Below are 15194 nucleotides of genomic sequence, written 5' to 3'. Positions count from 1 at the left end.
AGCAGATTTGATTTTTTTTCTGTGCTACCTACCTTCTCTCCACCTAGCTGCTTGTTTTCTCCATGCTTACAGACTGGAACCCCAAAGTTTCCTTTGAAAACATTACTAGGTCTGGAATGAAAGAGTTCTTTGCCTTTTTCCCCACTATCAAGATAAAAAAGCTTACTCTGGAAAATCTAGAAAATAAAAACACTTAAAATCTCATTACCCAGAAACAATTTGATATAGTTATCACTCTAGAATATGTGCTTCTACCCTTTTTGTGTTTCAATGTATACCTTGATATAAAAAAGGTCTTGCTTAGTTGAGGTTAATGGGTCATGAAAAAGACTACTTAAAGTAGGTCCACATAAAACAAAAATCAGTATTTCATTGTTAATAGTGAGAAAAAGACTCTACTGGGGAATTTGTCTTGTGAAATGAAGCTAAAAGTTAGGAAAATAAGTCAGTTTTGTTTTCAATAATTTAATTTAGACTTGCACAATGGGTTTTTCAGTTTATTTTTAAAGTTAACATAAAGTGGGCACCTGTGTGGCTCAGTCAGTTAAGTGTTCAACTCTTGATTTTGGCTCAGGTCATGATCTCATGGTTCATGAGTTCGAGCTCCACATCAGGCTCTGTGCTGACAGTGCAGAGTCTGCTTGGGATTCTCTCTCTCCCTCTCTCTCTGCCCCTCCCCCATTTGTGTTTGTGCACACTCCGTCTCAAAAAAATAAATAAACTTTTAAAAATTAACATAAAGTATGGGGCGCCTGGGTGGTGCAGTCGGTTAAGCGTCTGACTTCAGCCAGGTCACGATCTCGCGGTCCGTGAGTTCGAGCCCCGCGTCAGGCTCTGGGCTGATGGCTCGGAGCCCGGAGCCTGTTTCCGATTCTGTGTCTCCCTCTCTCTCTGCCCCTCCCCTGTTCATGCTCTGTCTCTCTCTGTCCGAAAAATAAAATAAAAAACGTTGAAAAAAAAATTTAAAAAAAATTAACATAAAGTAAAACTGACTTTTATATGTGTGTGTATATAGTTCTCTGAATTTTTAGCACATGATTTATGTAACCACCATCACAATTAGGATCAGAACAGTTGAGCCACCCCCAAAAATCTCTCATGCTGTCACTTTGTAATCACACCCAAACTTATCCCTAACTCCTGGCAACTACCAGTCTATTGTTTGTCACTACAGTTATATCTTTTAGAGGATAACATATTAATGGAATCACATAGTATTTAATCCTTTGAGAATAGTATTTTTCATTCAACATAATGCCTTGAGATTCTTCTACATTGTTTCATGTTGCATCTATCAATAATTCTTGCTTTTTATTGCTAAGTGGTATACATTGTATGGGTATGCCACAGTGTATTTATTCATTCACCTCTAAAAGATATTTTAGTTATTTCCAATTTTTGGTAGTTCGAATACAGTTGCTATAAACATTTATGTACAGATTTTTCTCTAATGAACATAAGTTTTATCTCCCTGGTGTAAATACCAAGGAGTGGGATTTCTGGGTCATATGGTAAGTGTATGTTTAACTTTGGCTTTATAAGACCCCGCCAAACCATTTTCCAGTGTGGCTGTTCCATTCCTCACTAGCACTTGTTACTAATCAGTATTTTTTATAAGCATTCTAATAGGTGTGTAGTGGCAGCTCTTCATAATTTTAATTTGCATTCCTCAAATGACTAATGATAAACATTTTTTTCTTGTGCTTACTTGCCATCCATATGTCTTCTTTGGTGAATAGTCTGTTCATGAACAGTCTTTTGCCCATTTTTACTTGAGTTGTTTATTTACTCACTGTTGATTTCTGCGAGTTCTTTATATATTCTTGCTTAAAGTCCTTTGTCAGATATCTGGTTTGCAAATATTTTCTCCTAGTCTGTAGTTTATCTTTACCTCCCTTTAACAGTGTCTTTTGCAAAGCAAAAGTTTTTAATTTTTATCTTTTATGGATCATGCTTTTGGTAATCATGTCTAAAAATTCATTGCCTAACTTCAGGCATGACAATATTATCCTTTTTTCTTATAAAAATTATATAGTTTAAAATTTTACATTTAGAACAAATCATTATTTACAATTCATTTTTGTATAAAAGGTGAGGTGTTTTGGTTTGTTTTTGCATATGGATATCCAGTTGTTTCAACACAGTTTGTTGAAAAGACTGGCTTTTCTCCATTGAATTGCTATTTGTGTGGGTCTATTTCTAGACTCTGTTCTGTTCACTTGACCCATGTGTCTATCTCTTTGCAAATAGCACTCTGTCTTGAATACTATAGCTTTGTGTAAGACAAAATTAGGTAGTGATCCTTCCAATTTTATTGTTTTTCAAAATTATTTTGTCTATTCTAGTTCCTTTTGTCTGCCCAAGTTAATTTTAGAATAATCTTTTCTATATCTACAAACAATAATACTGCTGGGATTTTAATGGGAATTCTTTATATTAAATATACAGTTGACCCTTTAACAACATGTGGGTTAAGGGTACCGACCCCCCCCCCCATGCAGTAAAAAATCCATGTATAACTTTTGATTCCCCATAAACTTAACTACTAATAGCCTGCTTTTGACTGGATGCATTACTGATAACATAAACAGTTGATTAACACATATTTTGTATGTTATATGTATTATATACTATATTCTTATAATAAAGTAAGATAGAAAAAAGAAAATGTTAAGAAAATTATAAGGAAGAGAAAATACATTTAAAATACTGTATTGTATTTATCAAAAATATTCATATATAAGGGCACCTGGGTGGCTCAGTCGGTTGAGCATCTGACTCTTGATTTCAGGTCAAGCCATAATCCCAGGGTCATGGGATTGACCCACATGGACTCTGCACTGAACATGGAGGCTGCTTAAGATTCTCTCTCTTCCTCTGCCCCTCACCCCCACTTGTGCTCTCTCTCTCTAAAATAAAAAAAAAATTCACATATAAGTGGACTCACCCAGCTCAAATCTGTGTTGTTCAAAGGTCAACCATATAGATGAATTTGTGAGTTTTGAAATCCAGTAATATGATATCTCTCTCCTTTTATTTAGTTCATCTTTGATTTATCAACATTTTATACCTTTCAGTATACAAGTCCCATACATTTTTTAAAATATTTATTTATTTTATATTTCAGGCACCTATTATAAAGGATATTATTTTGTTCATTGCTAGCATATAGAAATATGATTGATTTTTGGGTGTTAACCCTGTATTCTGCAACCTTTCTAAACTCACGAGGAATTTTTTTGGTAGTTTTTTGGTATTTTCTGTGTAGGTGATCATATTGTCTCTAAATAAGGACAGTTCTATTTCTTTTGTAGTCTGTGTCTTTTTTTCTTGACTTAATACACTGTCTAGGATTTCCAAACGATGTTGAATTGTAGTGATAATAGAGGATATATCTTATTCCCGATCTTTGGGAAAAAGTCAGCATTAAGTATTACATTAGCTGTAGGTTTTGTAGATGCACATTATCAGGAAGTTCTCTTCTCTTCCTAGTTTACTGAGAGTTTTTATCATTAAAGGATGGTATATTTTGTCAAATGTAATTTTTTGCATCTGCTGATAAGATCATGAGCTTTTTGAATATTGAACCATCCTTGCATTCCCAGGATGTGGTCAAGGTATATTTTTTTTATATTATTGGATCTGAATTAGTAGTATTTCAATGAAAATTTTTACATTTATTTTCATGAGGAATATTGGCCTGTAGTTTTTTGTGCTGTCTTCCTCTGGTTTTGATATCAGGGTACTACTGGACTCAAAATGAGTTAGCAAGTGTTCTTTTTTTTTTCTTGGAAGAGATTGTGTAGAATTGTTTTTTTCTTTTTTTTAAGTTTATTCATTTATTATTTCTGAGAGAGGGAGGGAGAGAGAGAGAGAGAGAGAGAGTAAACGCACAAATGGGGAACGGGCAGTGAGAGAGAGACAGAGAATCTGAAGCAGTCTCCAGGCCCTGAGCTGCCAGCACAGAGCCTGATGTGGAGCTTGAACTTCACTGCGCTGAAGTAGGATGCTTAACCAACTGAGCCACCCAGGCACCCCTGGTTTTTCTTCTTTAATTATTTGGTAGAATTTGCCAGTGAGGTGTACTTTCAATTCTGGTCTTCTTCCCCAATCCCCCTGCTAGTGTTTACTTTTCAGAGTCTTCAAATAGCTGCTCCTAGGTTTTATAACTACCTTCAGTGGAAATACGGTAGAGTGTGCTTACTCTATCTTATCCAGAATGGAAATCTCCCTGTAGATTTTTTTTAGGTGGACAAAGCATGAAATCATTGCTTCATTTTGGGGAGCATAAATTTTCCTAACCAATTATATGATAGCACGATCCATTACTTTGCATCTAACTTTCTAGCATAATATAAAAAGGGCTGGTTTTCATTAAAAAATATACTTGGGATTTATTTTCCCTAAGGGTCTAGTTTCTTTTGATATTCAAATCATTGTTTTTTCAAGTGCCTTTCCTGCCATCATCTTTCATAATTCGTTCTTCCACCATTATTGAACACTAACTGTAGTGATACTTATTTGTCCATGACTTCTAGCATGATGTGTGCAGTCCTCCATCATTTTCTTTGACTTAAGGAAATCCTGACCTTTATGACAGATTTTGTTCATTCACTTTGTTGATTTGCATTGTACTTTCAGCTGCTGGCATCAGACAATTAGGAAGAGACTGACCCACAAAGAAAGAAATTGACATAGTGGGGTAGGGAGAGAGGCTAGTATTAAGTAGGGGATACTGTTTAGATGGAGAATAAATTAAAATTCCTTTTTTTATTGTGGTAAAATATACATAACATGAAATTTACCATCTTAATCATTTTAAGTGTACAGGCCATTTGTATTAAATACATTCATAATGTTGTATAACCATCACTATCATCCATCTCCATAACTCTTCTCATCATGTAAAACTGAAACTCTTTACCCATTTTTTAAAGAAATAATGGCCATAATTTTTTTAAGTTTATTTATTTATTTTGAGAGAGAGAACCAGCAGGGGAGGGGCAGAGAGAGTGGGGAACAGAGGATCTAAATCAGGCTCTTCACTGACAGCAGAGAGCCCGGTGTGGGGCTCCAACTCACAAACTGTGTGATCATGACCCGAGTCAAGGTCAGACACTTAACCGACTGAGCTACCCAGGCGCCCCAAAACTCTATACCCATTAAATGATAACTTCTCACTTTCCCCTCCCCTCCAGCCCTTGGAAACCACAATTCTACTTTTTTTCTCTATGATTTTGACCACTTTAGGTACTTCATCTAAATGGAATTATACAGTATTTGTCTTTTTGTGACTGACTTATTTTACTTAGCATAATGTCCTCAAGGTTCATCCATGTTGTAGCATGTTCCAGAATTTTTTTCCTTTTTAAAACCAAATAATATTCCATTATATGTTGACAGAGGAAATATTTTATAAGTTTTCAGATGAGTGGTGAATATTTTTAATGTGATAACTTTTACTTCCCTTTATAGCTTCATGATGTTTGGAACCTGGATAATGACTATTCAAGGATCCACTTTTTCACTAAACAATAAGAACAAAAAATTTTTAGAGCTTTTGCTATTAATTCCACCCTAAATGTTTTATAGTGTTTACTATAAACATTCCTTTTGTATGTATGTTTTTTTTTATGAAATTTGTTGAAAAATTGGTTTCCATACAACACCCAGTGCTCATCCCAAAAGGTGCCCTCCTCAATACCCATCACCCACCCTCTCCTCCCTCCCACCCCCCATCAACCCTCAGTTTGTTCTCAGTTTTTAACAGTCTCTTATGCTTTGGCTCTCTCCCACTCTAACCTCTTTTTTTTTTTTCCTTCCCCTCCCCCATGGGTTCCTGTTACGTTTCTCATGATCCACATAAGAGTGAAACCATATGGTATCTGTCTTTCTCTGTATGCCTTATTTCACTTAGCATCACATTCTCCAGTTCCATCCACGTTGCTACAAAAGGCCATGTTTCATTTTTTCTCATTGCCACGTAATATTCCATTGTGTATATGAACCACAATTTCTTTATCCATTCATCAGTTGATGGACATTTAGGCTCTTTCCATAGTTTGGCTATTGTTGAGAGTGCTGCTATGAACATTGGGGTACAAGTGGCCCTATGCATCAGTACTCCTGTATCCCTTGGATAAATTCCTAGCAGTGCTATTGCTGGGTCATAGGGTAGGTCTATTTTTAATTTTCTGAGGAACCTCCACACTGCTTTCCAGAGCGGCTGCACCAATTTGCATTCCCACCAACAGTGCAAGAGGGTTCCCGTTTCTCCACATCCTCTCCAGCATCTAGAGTCTCCTGATTTGTTCATTTTGGCCACTCTGACTGGCGTGAGGTGATACCTGAGTGTGGTTTTGATTTGTATTTCCCTGATAAGGAGCGACGCTGAACATCTTTTCATGTGCCTGTTGGCCATCCGGATGTCTTCTTTAGAGAAGTGTCTATTCATGGTTTCTGCCCATTTCTTCACTGGGTTATTTGTTTTTCGGGTGTGGAGTTTGGTGAGCTCTTTATAGATTTTGGATACTAGCCCTTTGTCCGATATGTCATTTGCGAATATCTTTTCCCATTCCGTTGGTTGCCTTTTAGTTTTGTTGGTTGTTTCCTTTGCTGTGCAGAAGCTTTTTATCTTCATAAGGTCCCAGTAATTCACTTTTGCTTTTAATTCCCTTGCCTTTGGGGATGTGTCGAGTAAGAGATTGCTACGGCTGAGGTCAGAGAGTTCTTTTCCTGCTTTCTCCTCTAAGGTTTTGATGGTTTCCTGTCTCACATTTAGGTCCTTTATCCATTTTGAGTTTATTTTTGTGAATGGTGTGAGAAAGTGGTCTAGTTTCAACCTTCTGCATGTTGCCGTCCAGTTCTCCCAGCACCATTTTTTAAAGAGGCTGTCTTTTTTCCATTGGATGTTCTTTCCTGCTTTGTCAAAGATGAGTTGGCCATACGTTTGTGGGTCTAGTTCTGGGGTTTCTATTCTATTCCATTGGTCTATGTGTCTGTTTTTGTGCCAATACCATGCTGTCTTGTTGATGACAGCTTTGTAGTAGAGGCTAAAGTCTGGGATTGTGATGCCTCCTGCTTTGGTCTTCTTCTTCAAAATTACTTTGGCTATTCGGGGCCTTTTGTGGTTCCATATGAATTTTAGGATTGCTTGTTCTAGTTTCGAGAAGAATGCTGGTGCAATTATGATTGGGATTGCATTGAATGTGTAGATAGCTTTAGGTAGTATTGACATTTTGACAATATTTATTTTTCCAATCCATGAGCAGGGAATGTCTTTCCATTTCTTTAAATCTTCTTCAATTTCCTTCATAAGCTTTCTATAGTTTTCAGCATACAGATCCTTTACATCTTTGGTTAGATTTATTCCCAGGTATTTTATGCTTCTTTGTGCAATTGTGAATGGGATCAGTTTCTTTATTTGTCTTTCTGTTGTTTCATTGTTAGTGTATAAGAATGCAACTGATTTCTGTACATTGATTTTGTATCCTGCAACTTTGCTGAATTCCTGTATCAGTTCTAGCAGACTTTTGGTGGAGTCTATCGGATTTTCCATGTATAATATCATGTCATCTGCAAAAAGCGAAAGCTTGACTTCATCTTTGCCAATTTTGATGCCTTTGATTTCCTTTTGTTGTCTGATTGCTGATGCTAGAACTTCCAGCACTATGTTAAACAGCAGCGGTGAGAGTGGGCATCCTTGTCGTGTTCCTGATCTCAGGGAAAAAGCTCTCAGTTTTTCCCCATTGAGGATGATGTTAGCCGTGGGCTTTTCATAAATGGCTTTTATGATCTTTAAGTATGTTCCTTCTATCCCGACTTTCTCAAGAGTTTTTATTAAGAAAGGGTGCTGGATTTTGTCAAAGGCCTTTTCTGCATCGATTGACAGGATCATATGGTTCTTCTCTTTTTTTTTGTTAATGTGATGTATCACGTTGATTGATTTGCGAATGTTGAACCAGCCCTGCATCCCAGGAATGAATCCGACTTGATCATGGTGAATAATTCTTTTTATATGCTGTTGAATTCGATTTGCTAGTATCTTATTGAGAATTTTTGCATCCATATTCATCAGGGATATTGGCCTGTAGTTCTCTTTTTTTACTGGGTCTCTGTCTGGTTTAGGAATCAAAGTAATACTGGCTTCATAGAATGAGTCTGGAAGTTTTCCTTCCCTTTCTATTTCTTGGAATAGCTTGAGAAGGATAGTTATTATCTCTGCTTTAAACGTCTGGTAGAACTCCCCTGGGAAGCCATCTGGTCCTGGACTCTTATTTGTTGGGAGATTTTTGATAACCGATTCAATTTCTTCACTGGTTATGGGTTTGTTCAAGCTTTCTCTTTCCTCCTGATTGAGTTTTGGAAGCTTGTGGTTGTTTAGGAATTTGTCCATTTCTTCCAGGTTGTCCAATTTGTTGGCATATAATTTTTCATAGTACTCCCTGATAATTGTTTGTATCTCTGAGGGATTGGTTGTAATAATTCCATTTTCATTCATGAATTTATCTATTTGGGTCATCTCCCTTTTCTTTTTGAGAAGCCTGGCTAGAGGTTTGTCAATTTTGTTTATTTTTTCAAAAAACCAACTCTTGGTTTCGTTGATCTGCTCTACAGTTTGTTTAGATTCTATATTGTTTATTTCTGCTCTGATCTTTATTATTTCTCTTCTTCTGCTGGGTTTAGGCTGCCTTTGCTGTTCTGCTTCCAGTTCCTTTAGGTGTGCGGTTAGATTTTGTATTTGGGATTTTTCTTGTTTCTTGAGATAGGCCTGGATTGCAATGTATTTTCCTCTCAGGACTGCCTTCGCTGCGTCCCAAAGCGTTTGGATTGTTGTATTTTCATTTTCGTTTGTTTCCATATATTTTTAAATTTCTTCTCTAATTGCCTGGTTGACCCAGTCATTCGTTAGTAGGGTGTTCTTTAACCTCCATGCTTTTGGAGGTTTTCCAGACTTTTTTCTGTGGTTGATTTCAAGCTTCATAGCATTGTGGTCTGAAAGTAAGCATGGTATAATTTCAATTCTTGTAAACTTATGAAGGGCTGTTTTGTGACCCAGTATATGATCTATCTTGGAGAATGTTCCATGTGCACTCTAGAAGAAAGTATATTCTGTTGCTTTGGGATGCAGAGTTCTAAATAGATCTGTCAAGTCCATCTGATCCAATGTCTCATTCAGGGCCCTTGTTTCTTTATTGACCGTGTGTCTAGATGATCTATCCATTTCTGTAAGTGGGGTGTTAAAGTCCCCTGCAATGACCACATTCTTATCAATAAGGTTGCTTATGTTTATGAGTAATTGTTTTATATATTTGGGGGCTCCAGTATTCGGCGCATAGACATTTATCATTGTTAGCTCTTCCTGATGGATAGACCCTGTAACTATTATATAATGTCCTTCTTTATCTCTTGTTACAGCCTTTAATTTAAAGTCTAGTTTGTCTGATATAAGTATGGCTACTCCAGCTTTCTTTTGGCTTCCAGTCGCATGATAAATAGTTCTCCATCCCCTCACTCTCAATCTAAAGGTGTCCTCAGGTCTAAAATGAGTCTCTTGTAGACAGCAAATAGATGGGTCTTGTTTTTTTATCCATTCTGATACCCTCTGTCTTTTGGTTGGCGCATTTAATCCATTTACATTCAGTGTTATTATAGAAAGATACGGGTTTAGAGTCATTGTGATGTCTGTATGTTTCATGCTTGTAGTGATGTCTCTGGGACTTTGTCTCACAGGGTCCCCCTTAGGATCTCTTGTAGGGCTGGTTTAGTGGTGACAAATTCCTTCAGTTTTTGTTTGTTTGGGAAGACCTTTATCTCTCCTTCTATTCTAAATGACAGACTTGCTGGATAAAGGATTCTCGGCTGCATATTTTTTCTGTCTAGCACCCTGAAAATCTCGTGCCAATTCTTTCTGGCCTGCCAAGTTTCAAAAGAGAGATCAGTCACGAGTCTTATAGGTCTCCCTTTATATGTGAGAGCACGTTTACCCCTTGCTGCTTTCAGAATTTTCTCTTTATCCTTGTATTTTGCCAGTTTCACTATGATATGTCATGCAGAAGATCGATTCAAGTTACGTCTGAAGGGAGTTCTCTGTGCCTCTTGGATTTCAATGCCTTTTTCCTTCCCCAGTTCAGGGAAGTTCTCAGCTATTATTTCTTCAAGTACCCCTTCAGCACCTTTCCCTCTCTCTTCCTCCTCTGGGATACCAATTATGCGTATATTATTTCTTTTTAGTGTATCACTTAGTTCTCTAATTTTCCCCTCATACTCCTGGATTTTTTTTATCTCTCTTTTTCTCAGCTTCCTCTTTTTCCATAACTTTATCTTCCAGTTCACCTATTCTCTCCTCTGCCTCTTCAAGCCGAGCTGTGGTGGTTTCATTTTGTTATGCATTTCGTTTAAAGCGTTTTTCAGCTCCTCGTGACTGTTCCTTAGTCCCTCGATCTCTGTAGCAAGAGATTCTCTGCTGTCCTGTATACTGTTTTCAAGCCCAGCGATTAATTTTATGACTATTATTCTAAATTCACTTTCTGTTATATTATTTAAATCCTTTTTGATCAGCTCATTAGCTGTTGTTATTTCCTGGAGATTCTTCTGAGGGGAATTCTTCGGCTTGGTCATTTTGGATAGTCCCTGGCGTGGTGAGGACCTGCAGGGCACTTCCCCTGTGCTGTGGTGTATAACTGGAGTTGGTGGGCGGGGCCGCAGTCCGACCTGATGTCTGCCCCCAGCCCACCGCTGGGGCCACAGTCAGACTGGTGTGTGCCTTCTCTTACCCTCTCCTAGGGGCGGGATTCACTGTGGGGTGGTGTGGCCTGTCTGGGCTACTTGCACACTGCCAGGCTTGTGATGCTGGGGATCTGGTGTATTAGCTGGGGTGGGTAGGCAAGGTGCACAGGGGCAGGAGGGGCAGGCTTAGATCGCTTCTCCTTAGGTGATCCACTTCAGGAGGGGCCCTGTGGCAGCAGGAGGGAGTCAGATCCGCTGCCGGAGGTTTGGCTCCGCAGAAGCACAGAGTTGGGTGTTTGCGCGGAGCGAGCAAGTTCCCTGGCAGGAACTGGTTCTCTTTGGGATTTTGGCTGGGGGATGAGGGGGGGACATGGCACTGGCGAGCGCCTTTGTTCCCCACCAAACTGAGCTCTGTTGTCAGGGGGCTCAGCAGCTCTCTCTCCCTTTGTCCTCCAGCCTTCCCGCTTTCCGAGCAGAGCTGTTAACTTATGACCTCCCAGACGCTAAGTCGCGCTTGTTGTGGGGACACAGTCCATCAGGCCCCTCCGCTTTTGCAAGCCAGACTCGGGGGCTCTGCTTGGCCGGGGAGCCGCCCCTCCGCCCCAGCTCCCTCCCGCCAGTCTGTGGAGCGCGCACCGCCTTGCCACCCTTCCTATTCTCTTCTGTGGGCCTCTCATCTGCGTTTGGCTCCGGTGACTCGTTCTGCTAATCCTCTGGCGGTTTTCTGCGTTATTTAGGCAGGTGTAGGTGGAATCTAAGTGAGCAGCAGGACGTGCGGTGAGCCCAGCGTCCTCCTAAGCCGCCATCTTGCAAACCTCCTTGTATGTATGTTTTGATGTGGTAGTCATCTCAGTGTAAAAAGTGTCTGCTTTTTTCACTTAACATTATGTCTTAAACCGATTTTCATTGTTGTTATATAATTTTCATAAAATTTCATATAATCATTTTTAGCAATTGTAGAATTATGAGAGCTCTTCTAAACAAACATACAGAAACTGCTAGGTAATAGCATCAAAGGGATGGGATTCTACTCTGCTACCTATGGCCTCTGGGGATCTATAAAAGAAAAGGATAGGACTTTATTAAATATGATCATGTAGTAAATGCTGAATGAACTTCCACAGGCAAGGTCCCATGCTAGGCACTAAGATATAAATGTAAATAAACCATTCTCTGTTCTCACAGAACTTTAGGTTAAATGGGAGCAGAAGCAAATAAATAAGTATAACAAAGACAAACCACAATAAATGTGTCATAGAAAGAGAGTTTTCATAGAAGTGGTGCCCTTTCAAGAAAGAATAAATGTTTGTCAGGGCACAGAGCAGTGGTACACTGAGGGAAGTATACGTAATTTGGTATTTCAGGGGATTAGGTCATAAGATCTATACTCATTGATGTTGAATAGTTTGCAAGTTAAATGCAGAAAGTGAGTTGAAAGACAGTATAATATGATTCTGTATGTATGAAAAAAACAAAACCATATTGGTGTACATACATGTGTCTGTATAAACACAGCAAAAGTTATGATAGGACATATACCAAACTGATAACACTGGTCACTTCTGGGGAGGGAAGTGAGTATAGAGCTATAGATATTAAGGAAGACTGTGTATGGCTTGTATCTTTTTAGGAGATTGTTATGTGTGTAATTAAATATAATATGGAAATAATAGTGAATACATAACTAATGGAACCTTGATAAAGCAGAACACTATTCAACCAAATATATTTCATTCTATAAGTCAGTAATTTGCAGATATTGTTTAGATTTGGAACCCTTTTTCAAACAATTGTACTAAGTGTACAGTTTTTTGAGAAAGCCAAACGATTTTATTTCTAAGCAAGGCTGGAGGACCTGGAGATAGATAGATAGATAGATAGATAGATAGATAGATAGATAGATATTTTGAGAGAGAGAGAGAGAGAGAGAGAGAGTATGAGCAAGTGGGAGAAGAGCAGAGGGAGGGAGGGAGAGAGACACAGAGAGAGAGACAGAGAATCTTAAGCAGGCTCCACGCTCACTGCAAAGCCCAACGCTGGGCTTGATCCCGGGATCATGACCTGAGCCAAAACCAAGAGTCAGACACTCAACTGACTGAGCCACCCAGGCTCCCCTAAAGATCTTGATTTCTGTGTTTGTGTGCCTACATACATGCGAGTAAAGAGATCTGGAATGCTATATAGATCCTAGAATGTTAACAATTACAAATTCTAAGAGAGAAGATTATAAATGTTTTCAATTTTCCTTTTTTGGATTGTATGTTTTAATATATATTCTCTATGTATTTCTATAAGAAATGTTTGTTGCAATTAGGAGATGATTTTTCTGTAGAGAATGTAAAACCCTGGAGCTATGTGGTGACTTGGGCAATCTCATGCATTGATGATGAGAGTATAACGTGAGACATCTGTTTTGGAAAGAGATTTAGTATCATGTGTCAAGAGTCTATGAAAATGACCATATCCTTTGACCTAGTAATTCCACTTCTAAGAATATGCCCTATGAGCATTGAGGAGGGCACTTGTTGAGATGAGCACTGGGTGTTGTATGTAAGCGATGAACCATGGGAGTCTACCCTGAAAATCAAGCACGCACTGTACACACTGTATGTTAGCCAATTTGACAATAAATTATATTTTAAAAAATAATAATGAATAAGATAAAAAATAAAAACAAAAGAATATGCCCTGTGAAATAACCCAAGAAACTTATGTAAAAATATGCTTATCAAAGAATTATTTTTAATGATAAGTTAGAAATGGCTTTAATAGTTTATATTCCATTTGATGAAACATGAAGTTCACAAAATTAAATTCAAGAGGACTTTAAAATTTTGTTGGAAAAGGTTTGATAAAGAAAAGTTCGGGACACCTGGGTGGCTCAGTAGGTTAAGCGTCCAACTTCACCTCAGGTCATGCTCTTGCAGTCTGTGGGTTTGAGCCCCGTGTCAGGCTCTGTGCTGACACCTCAGAGCCTGGAGCCTGCTTCGGATTCCATGTCTCCCTCTCTCTCTGTCCCTCCCCTGCTTGTGCTCTCTCTCTCTCTCTCTCTCTCTCTCTCAATAAATAAACGTTAAAAATTAAAAAACAGGGGCGCCTGGGTGGCTCAGTCGCTTAAGCGGCCGACCTCAGCTCAGGTCATGATCCCGCGGTCCGTGAGTTTGAGCCCTGCTTCAGGCTCTGTGCTGACAGCTCGGAGCCTGGAGCCTGTTTCAGATTCTGTGTCTCCCTCTCTCTGACCCTCCCCCGTTCATGCTCTGTCTCTCTCTGTCTCAAAAAATAAATAAACGTTAAAAAAAATTTAAAAAAAATTAAAAAACAGAAAAGCTCCTTCTCAGTCAGCCTCAACCCTTCAGAGATAAATAGTATGTTTACTTCTATTGCCATAGATTAGTTTTGCTTCTACTTGAACTTTATATATTCTCCTTTTTGTCTCTCTTCTTTCACTCAGCATAAAGTGTTTGAGATTTATCTATACTGTTGCATGTATCAGTACTTTGTTCTTTTTGTCAGTGTATAGTTTTCCATTGTATGAATATATCCATTTATCCATTCTTCTGTTGGTATACATTTGAGTTAATTGAGTTTGGGGATCTTTTTTAAAAAATACTTTTGTTTATTATTATTAATTTTGAGAGAGAGAGAGAACACAAGCAAGGGAGAGGCAGAGAGAGAAAGAGGGAGAGAGAGAGAATCCCAAGCAGGCTCCACACTGCCAGCACAGAGCCCTATGCAGGACTCGGACTCACAAACCATAAGATCATGACCTGAGCCAAAATCAAGAGTTGGAAGCTTAGCCAACTGAACCACCCAGGCACCCTGAGTTTGGGGCTTTTATAAATAAAGCTGTTGTTAGCATTCTTGTTCATATCTTTTGGTGGACATATGTACTCATTTTTCCTGGGTAAATACTTGGGAGTAGGATAGCTGTGCCATATGGTAAATATATGTTTAATTTAATAAGAAATTGCCAAACTGTTTTCCAGACTATACCAATATACACTCCCACCAGCAGTGTACTGGAATTCAAGTTATTCCATATCTTTGCCAGTGCTTGATGTTTATAATCTTTAATTTTAACCATTCTGGTGGATATATAGTGTTGACACATTGTGGTTTTTGTATATGTTTAAGTGCTTTTTACATTAGTGTTCATACCTTTTGAACAATAATTCTACTTTGGGGACATTTTCCGAAGGACATAATCAGAAATCCAGAAAAAATTGATCTGTACATGTATGTTCTTTGCTGCATAACTTATAAAAGCCAAATGTGAGAGGGGCGCCTGGGTGGCTTGGTCGGTTAAGCGTCTGACTTCGGCTCAGGTCATGATCTCACGGTCCGTGAGTTCAAGCCCCGCGTCGGGCTCTGCTGACAGCTCAGAGCCTGGAGCCTGTTTCAGATTCTGTGTCTCCCTCTCTCTCTCACCCTCCCCCATTCATGCTCTGTCTCTTCTGTCTCAAAAA

The 15194-nt window shown here is 38.7% G+C and overlaps 1 protein-coding gene across 1 annotated transcript in view; it reads left to right on the top strand.

Annotated features, from left to right (window-relative positions):
* The window catches only part of FAM120C (family with sequence similarity 120C), a 121030-nt gene that overhangs the window by 43101 nt on the left and 62735 nt on the right, over positions 1–15194 (top strand). The window lies entirely within an intron of this gene.

The sequence above is a fragment of the Felis catus genome, chromosome X (genome assembly GCF_018350175.1).
Source record: "Felis catus isolate Fca126 chromosome X, F.catus_Fca126_mat1.0, whole genome shotgun sequence".
NCBI classification, from domain to species: Eukaryota; Metazoa; Chordata; class Mammalia; order Carnivora; family Felidae; genus Felis; species Felis catus.
The sequence above is the reverse complement of the archived record's forward strand: the minus strand, read 5'-3'. Positions and strand labels throughout refer to the sequence as shown.